At 38.8% G+C, this 12,620-nt stretch overlaps 1 long non-coding RNA gene across 1 annotated transcript in view; it reads left to right on the top strand.

Moving 5' to 3' along the window:
- Nucleotides 1-1,184: 1,184 nt before the first annotated feature.
- Nucleotides 1,185-12,620, top strand: part of LOC114651353 (uncharacterized) — a 32,131-nt gene continuing 20,695 nt past the window's right edge. Inside the window, exon 1 of the long non-coding RNA XR_003716118.2 lies at nt 1,185-1,425. This is a non-coding gene — a long non-coding RNA (uncharacterized LOC114651353). The remainder of the gene's footprint in view (nt 1,426-12,620) is intronic.

Here is a 12,620-nt window from a genome sequence, read left to right on the forward strand (position 1 = left end):
AATAATGTTAACATTTACCCCCCTGCCCTGGGTGGAATTGAAGAGTCACATAATGTGGGGGAGGAACGATCTCCTCAGTCTGTCAGTGGAGCAGTACAGTGACAGCAGTCTGTCGCTGAAGCTGCTCCTCTGTCTGGAGATGATACTGTTTAGTGGATGCAGTGGATTCTCCATTATTGACAGTAGCCTGCTCAGTGCCCATCACTCTGCCACAGATGTCAAACTGTCCAGCTCCGTGCCTACAATAAAGACTGCCTTCCTCGCCAGTTTGTCCAGGTGCGAGGCATCCCTCTTCTTTATACTGCCTCCACAGCACACCACCGCGTAGAAGAGGGCGCTCGCCACAACCGTCTGATAGAACATCTGCAGCATCTTATTGCAGGAAGTACAGTCGGCTCTGTCCTCTCCTATACAGAGCATCAGTATTGGCAGTCCAGTCCAATTTATCATCCAGCTGTACTCCCAGATATTTATAGGTCTGCACCCTCTGCACACAGTCACCTCCGATGATCATGGGGTCCATGAGGGGCCTGGTCCTCCTAAAATCCACCACCAGCTCCTTGGTTTTGCTGGTGTTCAGGTGTAGGTGCTTTGAGTCACACTATTTTCAGTCAGATGGACTCTTGAAACAGGGTTTTGAATCAACTGGAGCAGTCATAAAAGGTTAGAAGTGGCACCTGCTGTGATATCCTGTGTAGTGGGAAGTGGCCCCAGCCTACACTCTGGACATCTGATAGTTCATGAACTGAACAGGATCAGTGGAGAGATGAGACACAGACAAAATTGAAGGGTGAATGGTGCATGTTTATTTACAATTGCTGTACAAACAAAATGCAGTAGTGTCAGGTGGGCTTTAAGACACAGTCCTTCAACACTGACACTTCTTCCGAAATAAATAAAAATAAATAAAAAGGAAAAATATGGTGTATTTACAAAAACAGTGCACTCATAGAAAACTACACACACACTCCAATAATGAAGGTTGTCTTCTTTTATCCCTGGCTCAAGACGTTCCTCCAGCAGGAAAGAAAAATGCACAAAAACAAGTGTGTATATATACAAAAACAACAATTGCACCAAACCCAAAATCAAAAACTATCCCAGCACCAAATAAGTATATATACCTTACAACTGCTCCTCCAAATAGCTCAGCAGTGCTTACTCATACCTCTTAGGTCCACTGACGACCCCTGTTGGCCGGTAACTCTTTAAATATAACCGGCAAGATTGTCCAGCCAATCTGCCAACACGTCTACCTCATGCACCAATCCTGGTAGACGGTAGCGCATTCACGCCACGCTCCGCAACACGCCCCGGGCAACTATGTATTTAAAACCGAACCCCTGTCGGTCATGTGCGTGTATAAACTCTCCAGTACAGACAACGGCTATGCTGAGCTCAAGCACGCCCGTTGCTGACTCACCAGTAAGTAAAATCATTTTTTTAACATTATGGGATCCCCATCTCTGACTCAATCAAATGCCGGCTTTCTCTTTGAGGCGCCGCACTTTAAACCGCCTGCACTGGGCAGGCTGCGAGGACACCGGCGTGTAAAAATGAACACGTGTGGTTAAGCCCGTACTGGCCATTATACCGGCTCCACGTGTGTCCAGACACACCGCACCTCACAGCACTCACCCGCTAGACGGCCCCGCGTTCCTGCAACAGCGCCCTCAACACACCAACGGTAAGCGCACTTCCTTATAGCCATATAAATGCTGCTGCTTCACTTTCAAGGCCTCTTCAATTTAAATTTGGTAATGCGAGGGCCGCGCATTACCACACCTGCCAGTAGAAAGTTACAGTAATCGATGTGGGTTGTGATAAAAGCATGGACAAGTTTCTCAGCATTAGAAATGGAGAGGAATGAGCGAACACGGGATATGTTATTGAGATGAAAGTAAGAAAGTTTCTTAAGGTGGTTTATGTGGGTGGAGTAAAAAAGGCAAGCATCAAAGATGTCACCAAGATTCCTTGCATTAGAAGAAGGTCTGATGAGCTCACCATCAAGAATGACTGAGAAGGAGCTCATTTTCTTGTGTTGCGTTTTAATGCCAATTTGCAGGAGTTCAGTTTTGTTGCAATTTCATTTTAAAGAGTTATCCTCCATCCAGGTATTAATTTCACTAAGTCAAGTTGTGCGCTGAGGAAGCTCTAATGAAGTTTTGTTTTTAATATTGACATAGAGTTGAGTATCATCTGCATAAAAATGATAACCCACTTCATAGCTATGAATGATATAGCCAAGGGGAAGCATATAGAAACAGAAGAGGAGATGGACAAGGTCAGAGCTCTGAGGAGGACCTCCTTATATGTCTGGCGCTGAGCTGGATCTGCTGTTTCCAAGACTAACAAACTCTTGCCTATCAGTCAGATAGGACTTAAACTACTGCAGGGCAGTGCCAGAGATACCCAGAATGTTCTCCATTCTGCACAGTACAATGTCATGTCTGACAGTGTCAAATGCTGCACTGAGGTCTAGCATAATTAAAATGCTGGTTTGTCCAGAGTCTGCTGCCAGCAAATCATTGGTTACCCGAAGCACAGCAGTTTTACAGCTGTGCTGTGCTCTGAAACCGAACTGAAAGGATTCCATCAAATTATTAGAAGTTCAGTAATTGGTGAGTTGGGGGGGCTACAACATGCTGAAGAACTTTTGACAGAAAAGGTAAGTGAGACATAGGCCAAAAATTGTTAAGATTATCAGAATCAAGACCAGACTTTTTTAACATTGGGGTTACAGAAGCGATTTTAAAAGTGACTGCAACAAAGTCGGTGTCAAGGAACATATTTATTATTGTTGTAATAGTCGGGATTATGGTATGAAGGCAGGGTTTAAAAGGGGTGGTGGAGATGGGGTCCAATACACAAGTAGTCAGCCACATCTTACAAATAGATATTTGCAAGATATTTTCAAAATTTCTGAAAGAAATTTGACGTTTAGAGGTAAGAGGAGGAAGAGTTAATGAGACAATCAAAGGTACTGCTTTATGGTCAGAGTCTCCCAAATCACTGTTATAAAGGTTGCAAATAGATAATCCAGATGTGTAGGTCAGGTCTAATACATAAATATCAGAGTGGGTAGGAAAATCAACATAGTGCACCACATCAAAACAGTCCAGCAAGGACAGGAATTCATTTCTCAATTTACATGTATGAATGTCAATATGAATGTTGAAATCGCCAAGAAGAATGACCGCCTGGGAAAGGGAATTTAAGTGGATTAAGAATTCAGGCAGATCAGATAAGAAAGACCCATTGTATTTTGGGAGCCGTTAGGGAACAACAAGTAAGACAGGACCAAATTTCATTATTAGTTTAAGGGCCAGGCACTTGAAAGACAATGGATAGTAAATCAGGATTTTTTTGATGTTTAACTCCGATCTAGCAATTACTACAACCCCTCAACCTTTTCTTGAGCTGCATGCCTCTGAGAAGTAAATTATTTGGAAGGTGGCACCTCCTTGAGAGACTTAAAGTATTTCAGTTTTTGATAGGTTTCTGTTAAGCATATTACATCAAGGTTGAAATCTGTAATGAATTCTGATAGCATCAATGCTTTGCCATTAAAAGATCTCGAGTTAAATAATGCAATAGCTGATGAGGATTTGTTATTAACAGATCCATAGCCAGAAGCTATTTTAGCATATTGAAAATTGAGCACACTGACACTCTTAATTCCAAAGCCATGATGACGGTGTATTGCTTGACAAATGCTGCCAGTGAAGTTTTCATTTGCAGCCCAGTGCACTGCCTGATTCATGGGATGCACAAAGACATAATATACCATCACTGAGCACATTCACATTCACACAAACATTTACACTAGGCCAGTTTAATCTAGCAGTTATCCTGATAGGCACTGGAAATGTTGAAAGAAAACCAGAGTATCATGTAGAAACATGAAGAACAAGTCAACCCAACAGAGAGAGAAATCAAACCAGAATTCAAAACCAGGCTTCTGGAATTGTATGAACAGCATTGCTAACCACTGAGCCACCATGTCATGCAAAATGAATGATTTTAAGTGATATATTCCCCTAATTTTTTTTAATTATGGGGACTGATGACATTTGTTGCTTTTTTGTCATGTGAAAAAGATTTCCTTTCTTTAAAAAAATCTGTGAATTTCAATGTGCTTATGTATATGCAAAATTAATTGCCTCAGATGATGAATGGATAGATAAAGCAAAGGCATTCAACTCTTTGATACATTTGAGCAGTATTAACACAATGAGACAAAGTCAATGCTGGAGCCAAGAGGCGGGTGACCCTGACCCTGATGCCCAACTGCAAATATACTTACCTACACACACACACTCACTCATACACTCTCTCTTTCTCCCTCTGGGTCGGGTAAACATAAAGTATAAAAAGTATTCACCCTCCTTTAAAGATTTTCACATTTTATTGTTATACAACTTTGAATCCTATTAGATTTAATCTAGCTTCTTCAATGTCAAAGTGAAAATGAAAAGATATCTCTGCAAAATGGTCTTGATTAATTACAAATGCAATACACAAAATAATTGATTGATCCAGTTTAGCATGACATAACCTAAATCCTCACCAGTGCAGCCAACTGAATTTAGAAGTTGCATAATTAGTTAAATGGAGATCACCTGTCTGTTGCCAAGGGGTTTCATTTGATTGTAGTGAAAATGCCCCTGTTCTGGAAGTTCAAACTTGTGTTGAGTCAGTATCGTGACCTAAGCTACATAATGAAGACACCAGAACAATCCAAGCAACTCAATGAAAAGGTGATTGAAAAGCAAATGTCAGGGGGTGGATACAAAAAATTATCCACGTTGCTGAATATCCCTTGTACTGCAGTTAAACAAATCATTATGAAATGGAAATAGTATTGCAGTGTATCAAATTAAATCCAATTTTATTTGTCACATTTAAATTATACATGCAGTACAATATGTAATGAAATATCTACATAGAGCAAGGTGTCCATGAAACTAAGGGATCATGCAAGAAGAATACTAGTGAGGATGACCACCAAGAGCAATGATAAATCTGAAGGAGTTACAAGATACAGTAGTTTAGAATGGAGAGACTGTGAGGACAACAATGGTTTCTCAGATGCTTGACCAGTTGTAGCTTTATTAGAGAATGGCAAGGAGAAATTCACTATTACAAAAAACACACATGAGAGAATCTGAAGAAAGTGGGAATAACTTTCTGTGGTCTGATGAGACCACAATTGACCTTTTGGGCCATCAGACTAAACACTATTATCAAAAACACACTAGCCCCACTATAGTGGAAGCATGTTGATGGAAGCATCAGACATGTGGGGTTGCTTATCTGCAACAGGCCCTGAAAGCCTTTTGTGGGTAAAATGAATGAAGCAAATTATAGTTAAATCCTGGGAGAAAACTTGATGTGGTCTGCAAGAAACCAGTGTCATGGGAGAAGATTTGTTTTCCAGTAAGACAATGACCCAATGCATACAGCCAAAGCTACATAGGAATGGCTAAAAACAACAATGTCCTGAAAGGCCAAGTCGGAGTCCAGATCTGAATCTATTTGAGAATGTGTGACAGGGCTTAAACGGTTTTGCTAAGGTGAATGGGGAAACATGGCAGGGGCCATAGGTGCAAAGTGTATAGAAACCTGTGCACACAGACTCAAGGTAGTCATGGCTGGCAAAGGTGAATTTACTAAATACTGATTTAAAGGAGATTAACTCTTATTTGATCAATTATTTTGTTTTATGTTTGTAATTAATTTAGACTTCTTTGAAGAGATCTGTTTTCACTTTGAAATTAAATAGTTTTTTATACTGCTTATTAGAGTCAAAAAAGCCAAATTAAATCCACTGTGATTCAATGTTGTGTAACATTATAATGTATTTTATAGACACTGCAACGTGCAGAAAATTTGTTACAAATTTGTTACAAAACACAATACGCTTTTTCATTTCTAAACTTAAATAATAGTCACCAGTATTACGGAAAATGGAATATATTCATATCATATGTGGGAGCTTATGTTTTGCAGAAATTCAGTCCATTCAAAGGGTAATGAAGTGTTTTTATTGCTTCAACTGCAGCAAAAGTCTTCAATGGACTGAGAGAATTTAAAAACGGTTGATCGTTCCAAGGGCGGCACGGTGGCGCAGTGGGTAGCGCTGCTGCCTCGCAGTTGGGAGACCTGGGGACCCGGGTTCGCTTCCCGGGTCCTCCCTGCGTGGAGTTTGCATGTTCTCCCCGTGTCTGCGTGGGTTTCCTCCGGGCGCTCCGGTTTCCTCCCATAGTCCAAAGACATGCTGGTTAGGTGGATTGGCGATTCTAAATTGGCCCTAGTGTGTGCTGGGTGTGTTTGTGTGTGTCCCGCGGTGGGTTGGCACCCTGCCCGGGATTGGTTCCTGCCTTGTGCCCTGTGTTGGCTGGGATTGGCTCCAGCAGACCCCCGTGACCCTGTGTTCGGATTCAGCGGGTTGGAAAATGGATGGATGGATGGATGATCGTTCCAAGATGTGGATGATGGAAGCAGCCTTTTTAAAGCATTATTTTAAATGCACAGGATTGCTCTTTTTGTGTGAAACTTACAAAGTTTGTCATTTCATCTTTATGTTGTAAGATAACAATCCCCATTCCATACAATTGCTAATTGTTCATAATATGAAACACCTTTGGGTAGTGCGCTGTATTTTCTTGCCTGCTACTACACATGCTTTTCACCTTTTATTCCATGGTCACACAATATAGTACTGTTTTAATGAAGGTATGTTGTAGTATTTTGCTGATAATTTGCTACTCGGCAGTGGGTGAGGACCATGTGTAGGAGTGCTTAACGCACGTAATCTCACATGGGCTTCTTTCATTATGAGCTCAGGGTACGCACACCTCCTGAGTCCTAACTGCAAAGACTGATGAAGGCATTTGAGGAGCACTACTATAACATCTTGAAATTAAGACGCCTGGTTTATGATCTTTCTGTTGTGTACACATATTACAAATGGGAATGTGGGAAGGGGCATTTGTTTGAAAGTTCAAGAATATTATAATTAAGACTAGAGTATCTTTGCTGCCTTTGTATTCCCTTCTATACCTCCATTTCACATTCAATTGTGCAGCTATGTTTTTACTCAGCATATATATGAATTATGTAAACAAATACTCAGAATGACTTTCCCATAATGAGAAGTAGATTGCTGTTTATAATAATATTGTTGGTAATCCCTGCTTTATTTGTTAGTAAAGAGATATTTATCAAGGCATATTTTAAAGCCTCCAACAGATGCTATTATTTATTGTTTTAATACAGATTTGATTATCTATGCTATGGTCCCTAATGGAATATGGAATATTGATATGAGGTCTAATTACTGTATACCTTTATGGGTATTCTAAAGGAAATATGTAATTTTGTTGATGACCACTTGCAGCATTTCGGGTTATTCAAATCAAAAGAATAAAGACAAGTATATTGTATATGTAGGCTGTAATTAAGAGATACTGATGCTGCTTTGCACATTGCAGTGGAAAATCTTTTTTTTTTTAAAGGTTACTTATCTGTTCAGATAAAATAAATTATTGCTTCTAATTAAAAAGGGAGAATGTCTCCTATAGAACAGTTCCACTTTGGAAAAAGTAATGATCAAGTCTGCTTTTGGAAGCACTCCATGTTATAATAAGCATGCAAGACAGAAAATCTCATGCACGATTTACCTTTAATGTACTGTACAGAATTTATAAAGGCGAACAGAGGATTTTACTCTGACAGATCAGGGGTAACTTTCTATATAAGAAAATGTTTAGTTACAGGTAGGAGTGTTGAGTTTACCAATGGAACTCAAATAAACAATTATAGTTTACTAGCTGTGTAAGCCCATGCTGTAAAAAGACCAGGGTCCTAGAAACTATTGAAATCGTTAGAAAAAAAATTGAAATGTAGAGATGTCAGGTAATTGAAAGGAAGTACTCTGGGCATCTCTCTCCTAGGAGGTTTCATTTGGCCGTCGTGCTCCCATCGCTTGTGTATTAGTGGCTAAGCGACTTTGTCTTTCTTCAGAGTTTTTGTTTTGTTGATGTGCTTGCCTCACTTGTGTATTAGCGGCTGGAGGAAAAGAAAAGGGGTACCGTTTTACCAAAGTGCTAGTCTCACTTGTGTTTTAGCGGCTATGCAAGTTTCTGTTATCCTGGGGGTGGAGTACTTACCCTGACTCTACCTCTGACTTCTGAGCTGGACAGACAGACACACACACTTCCACGCATAGACGTTTATATATAATATAGTATATAGTGGTGCCTATTTAACCTTTTAAGAGCCAAAATTGTGTTGAGCTCAATGTTGGTGGACATTTGCAACTGTACCTGACCTGGATGTGCCTTTAAATTACATACAGACTTAAAAATGACATGAAATGATAACAGTAAGGCCAATTGGACAATTACTAAGCATTATTCTAACCCTCTTAATAAGTGATATGATGCAAAACCCTCAATTGGCCTGTATTAGAAATTTTTTTTTGCACGATTCACTATATACAAGTATTGTGGCACAATGGTGATGTGTCTAGAAATACCGATTCTGACTTTGAATCCTGGTCTATTTATTGTCTTTGTGAAATGTGCATGGTTAATTCAGTTTTCTCATAGGCAAAAATTGTCCAGGACAATAAAGAAGGGAGAAATTAGAAACAAAGCTAAAGGATTTTTTCAAAAATAAGCAGTAAAAACTGGACAGCTGAAAGAAGTTGTAATTCAGACCATGTAGCATGAGACACAGAGATCGTATCACCTTTAGAGTACAGGTCACAACATGACAAAATGCATAATGAAAAGTTAAGAAACTGATATTATCACCACTCCTGTGTATACAGTAATGTGTGCAGTACTTTTACAGATGCATACTATAAGGCTCCATCAGTGTGGAGAAGTGTCTACATTAACTGAACACTGAATAAAGTTTCCAAGGAAAATAGCATTTTACATTTTCTTGAATTTCAGTGAACACATAAGAGGAATGTATGCTATTTGAATTTCATTCTCTAAAGTGATTGAAAGGTGCATGCATAAGCCAATGCTTTAACTAAGTGGCTAATTCTGAGTAATCTCCCCAGGTAAGTTTCACTTTTATTTCCAAATTCATTAAATGTATTATGCTAAGCCAAAGCTTCAGGTAGAAATGGGATTTGCACACTGGTCACTTTACATATTTATTGTTAATATATTACCGTCAACTTCTGTCAGAATCAATTGCCTTTTAACATTAGCAAGTTTGTTTTTATAATTTCACTTGACACATTTCTAAAAACACATTGTGGCTGGTTTTTGAATGTTGGAGGGCAGGTGGCACATTTGTTCCTTTCTTGGCTTCCTGGATTAGATTGTACACTAATAATGAGAATTCTTTTACATTGACTTGTAGGTGCATTCATATGTAATGTGAAAAGCTCCTACTGTCATCATCATGTGCATCAGTCTGTCCAGATGAAACCACGTCACTATCAGTGGGTTGATTTTGTTGAAATCTGTCACACGTCTTCTTTAAGGAAATTTGTCAGGAGAGTTTCACTGAGATATCTCGATTAGAGAGTACAGCACAAGGTTTTTTAAATTTTAAAAACTCCCATTGAAAGTTTTTAGTGAATTTTTGAATTTGTCTGTCCTAAAACAGAGAAATATTCTGTGTAACTTATAATATTAAAATATTTCCTCTAGGGTTTGCTTCAAAAACACTGAATCTGAACTCTCTGATTTTGATCTGCCAGAGCAGTCCTGGGGCTTCATGTATAAACAGTGCGTACGCACAGAAATCTTGCGTAAGAACATTTCCACATTCAAATCGCGATGTATAAAACCTAAACTTGGCGTAAAGCCACGCACATTTCCACGGTACCACATACCCTGTCGTATGCAAGTTCTCCACTCGGTTTTGCAGACTGGCGGCACCCAGCGTCAAAGCAGTGCTACTGTTCCTGTGTGGTTTATCTTTCTTCTCGCATGGCAAACGCTTCAAAACCTTTCCTGTATGGATCTCGCGGTTCAGAAAGAGTTTCATCCCAAGAGCTCTAAACAAAATCAATCTGTCCATCAACTGCTCCTTGTAGAACTGTTTGTACTTATTAGTACAATCACCTCACTGTAAACTTGCACTACAGTTATAATATTGCACAATCAGAGCCACTTTATAAAGCGAGTATTTACATATGATGATGATATAATTTTAAAGATGAAATGCAGCAAAATATGTTTATTATACAGATAAAACTTTAACTTCATTTAAATAATCTATATTGTTAATAATTAAAGGACACAGTGTCGCTACGCTACCAAGGATCTGGCGTGCCGTTCACGGATTGTTCCTGCCTCGTACTGTATGCTTCACTGGGACTGGCGTGAAGGATACAATAATTAAACATGTACTACGAAGATATTTCAGTGTTCCTTAAACGTTTTGAAGAATCGGCGTTATAAGCTTACAGATGGCTTAATGTCTATACAGAGTTGATTGTGTGGCAATTGGGTATTTGGAGAAAGAAAGGTAAGGACAGGAATTGGGGGTTAGCACATTTGAAAGAGACAGTACTGCTGCAATAAATTCATCGAAGGTCGCGCACAATTACTGCGTCACCGTGTTCCCATGTTTAATAACATGCTTTAACTACTATCATCATGAAAATTATATCAAGTATACATCTCAGTATTTTAATTATTCAGAGAGCTGTAATATTACGAATGTAATGGATTCTGTGTCCTGTCAGAGGAAGATAAAACCCGGAAGCACGTAGTGATTCACACACATAGAGCACATAGAAGATCAAATACAAAACAAAGCATTTAATGTGCTACTTTAGTTAAGGTGGGATTTGAGAGACTAGTAAATTAAATGATTTTAAGATGAAGATTATGATGTTCTACTTTAATGACAAAATAAACTACGTGATTAAAGTGGAAATTTCGAGATTAAAGTTGACATTTCGTGCTTTTTTCCCACTGTGTGTCTATTTTTTTTTTCTCTGTACTGAAATGAGCTTTCATATGATACTCAGACGGTGGGCTACGACTCGCCTTTTCATGGCGACTTTGATATGTGACAACTTCTTCTTTATTTCGGGCACTGTGCGACTTTGTGAACTTGAGCTTTCCAGTTTCTCCGACGCGCTATGTCACTCAATTGACTTCCTTTTGTTGTTTATACCACTGTTTAAACCAACAAATAGTACATTTTTCTGGTATTCACTGAAATTCTATTTCCCCTGTGCTTTTCCCATTGTCTTTTCACAGAACACTGAGCTTAAGGGCTATTTATATTGATTTGCATATTCAAAGAGGCATAATTCTGGGAGGAGTTGGGGCAGGACAGCAGGCGCATGCACAAGCGTTAATTTTCGCGTTGACCAAGATTTATGTAGTGGAAGAACGTGGAAGTTGGACAGATTTATGCATCTGGATTTTTCTGTGTGTAAGCACATTTTGGCTTTCGTGCTTACGTCATGTTATAGTGCGAAATCTACGCACGGCGTTATGCATGAGGCCCCTGGTGATGATGGTCAGTCTCATCTTGGTATCAAAGATGATTTGTATGTTAATAGAATGCTTATGGTTAACAAAAGCACCTTCATTTCATATTGCACTTATAAGTGCATTAAAGTACTAAGATTATGTTAGGAAACCAGACTTTTTATGTTGGTTTAATTCCTTCAAGACGGAATGAAGCTTGGCTGAGATATTCCTGACTTGTAGAGAAGTGACAACAGGTTGTTTTAAGAAAAAAATTCTTAAGTGCAAATACGCAGCATCTGTCCTCTTAAAAGGGAACTAAAATGCAATCTGTACATCATATTCACCACATCTGAGTTTTAATAAGTTTGTCACATCAACGCACATTGTAATAACAACTCTGTGATATTTATTATTATGTGTGCGAGTCACCATTTAGCTGTTTTGCCTGCATTTTCCTACTTGATCAAGGGTGTTGTAATTTCCCAGTTTTTCCAAAATGTTACGTATGCATTAGTCAGAGTTGCTGTAAATATACGCATGTTCCCCTGTCAAGTTTTCTTTTCTAAATCCCAATATTTGTGTGCACATTTCAAGTCTCTTTTTGTGCGTTCACAAGCTTTATGAATGGGGCCGCTGCTCCTTGGAAAACTTCTCCGGGTAAGTGAAAAAACTATGAATGTAATAATGGAAGAACCTTAATTTCTGTAGAAATTAATGAAAGAGAAAATAAATTCGCTGTGGCTTGGTGACATGTTGTACATACAGTGAATAAATCTGTACTCAGAATTTCATTTACACTAAAAGTAACCTCACAGCTACCTTATCTCCACGTAATAATGATTCAATATATCTACAACACTATACTATTTTGGCAAAATGACATAATAGCTGTCCATCAAAGTTGGATGCAACCAACATTTTTAGCTTGAGACTTCACTAGAGCTTTTAAATGTTCATCAGGTACTTTTATGAAAATTGAACAAGTGACAGCAGGCCCTCCACAACCTACAACTAACAACAGAACACCAATTAAGGCATTTTTTCATCACTTGTTGGTTTCTGTTGTCCATGAAAGGTATTTCATCTACTACAAGCCTATCTAGAGTTCAATTTAGTTTAATTTTATTTATAGTGTAAAGTGTAATTAAAAACATT

Source organism: Erpetoichthys calabaricus, chromosome 4 (genome assembly GCF_900747795.2).
Source record: "Erpetoichthys calabaricus chromosome 4, fErpCal1.3, whole genome shotgun sequence".
NCBI classification, from domain to species: Eukaryota; Metazoa; Chordata; class Cladistia; order Polypteriformes; family Polypteridae; genus Erpetoichthys; species Erpetoichthys calabaricus.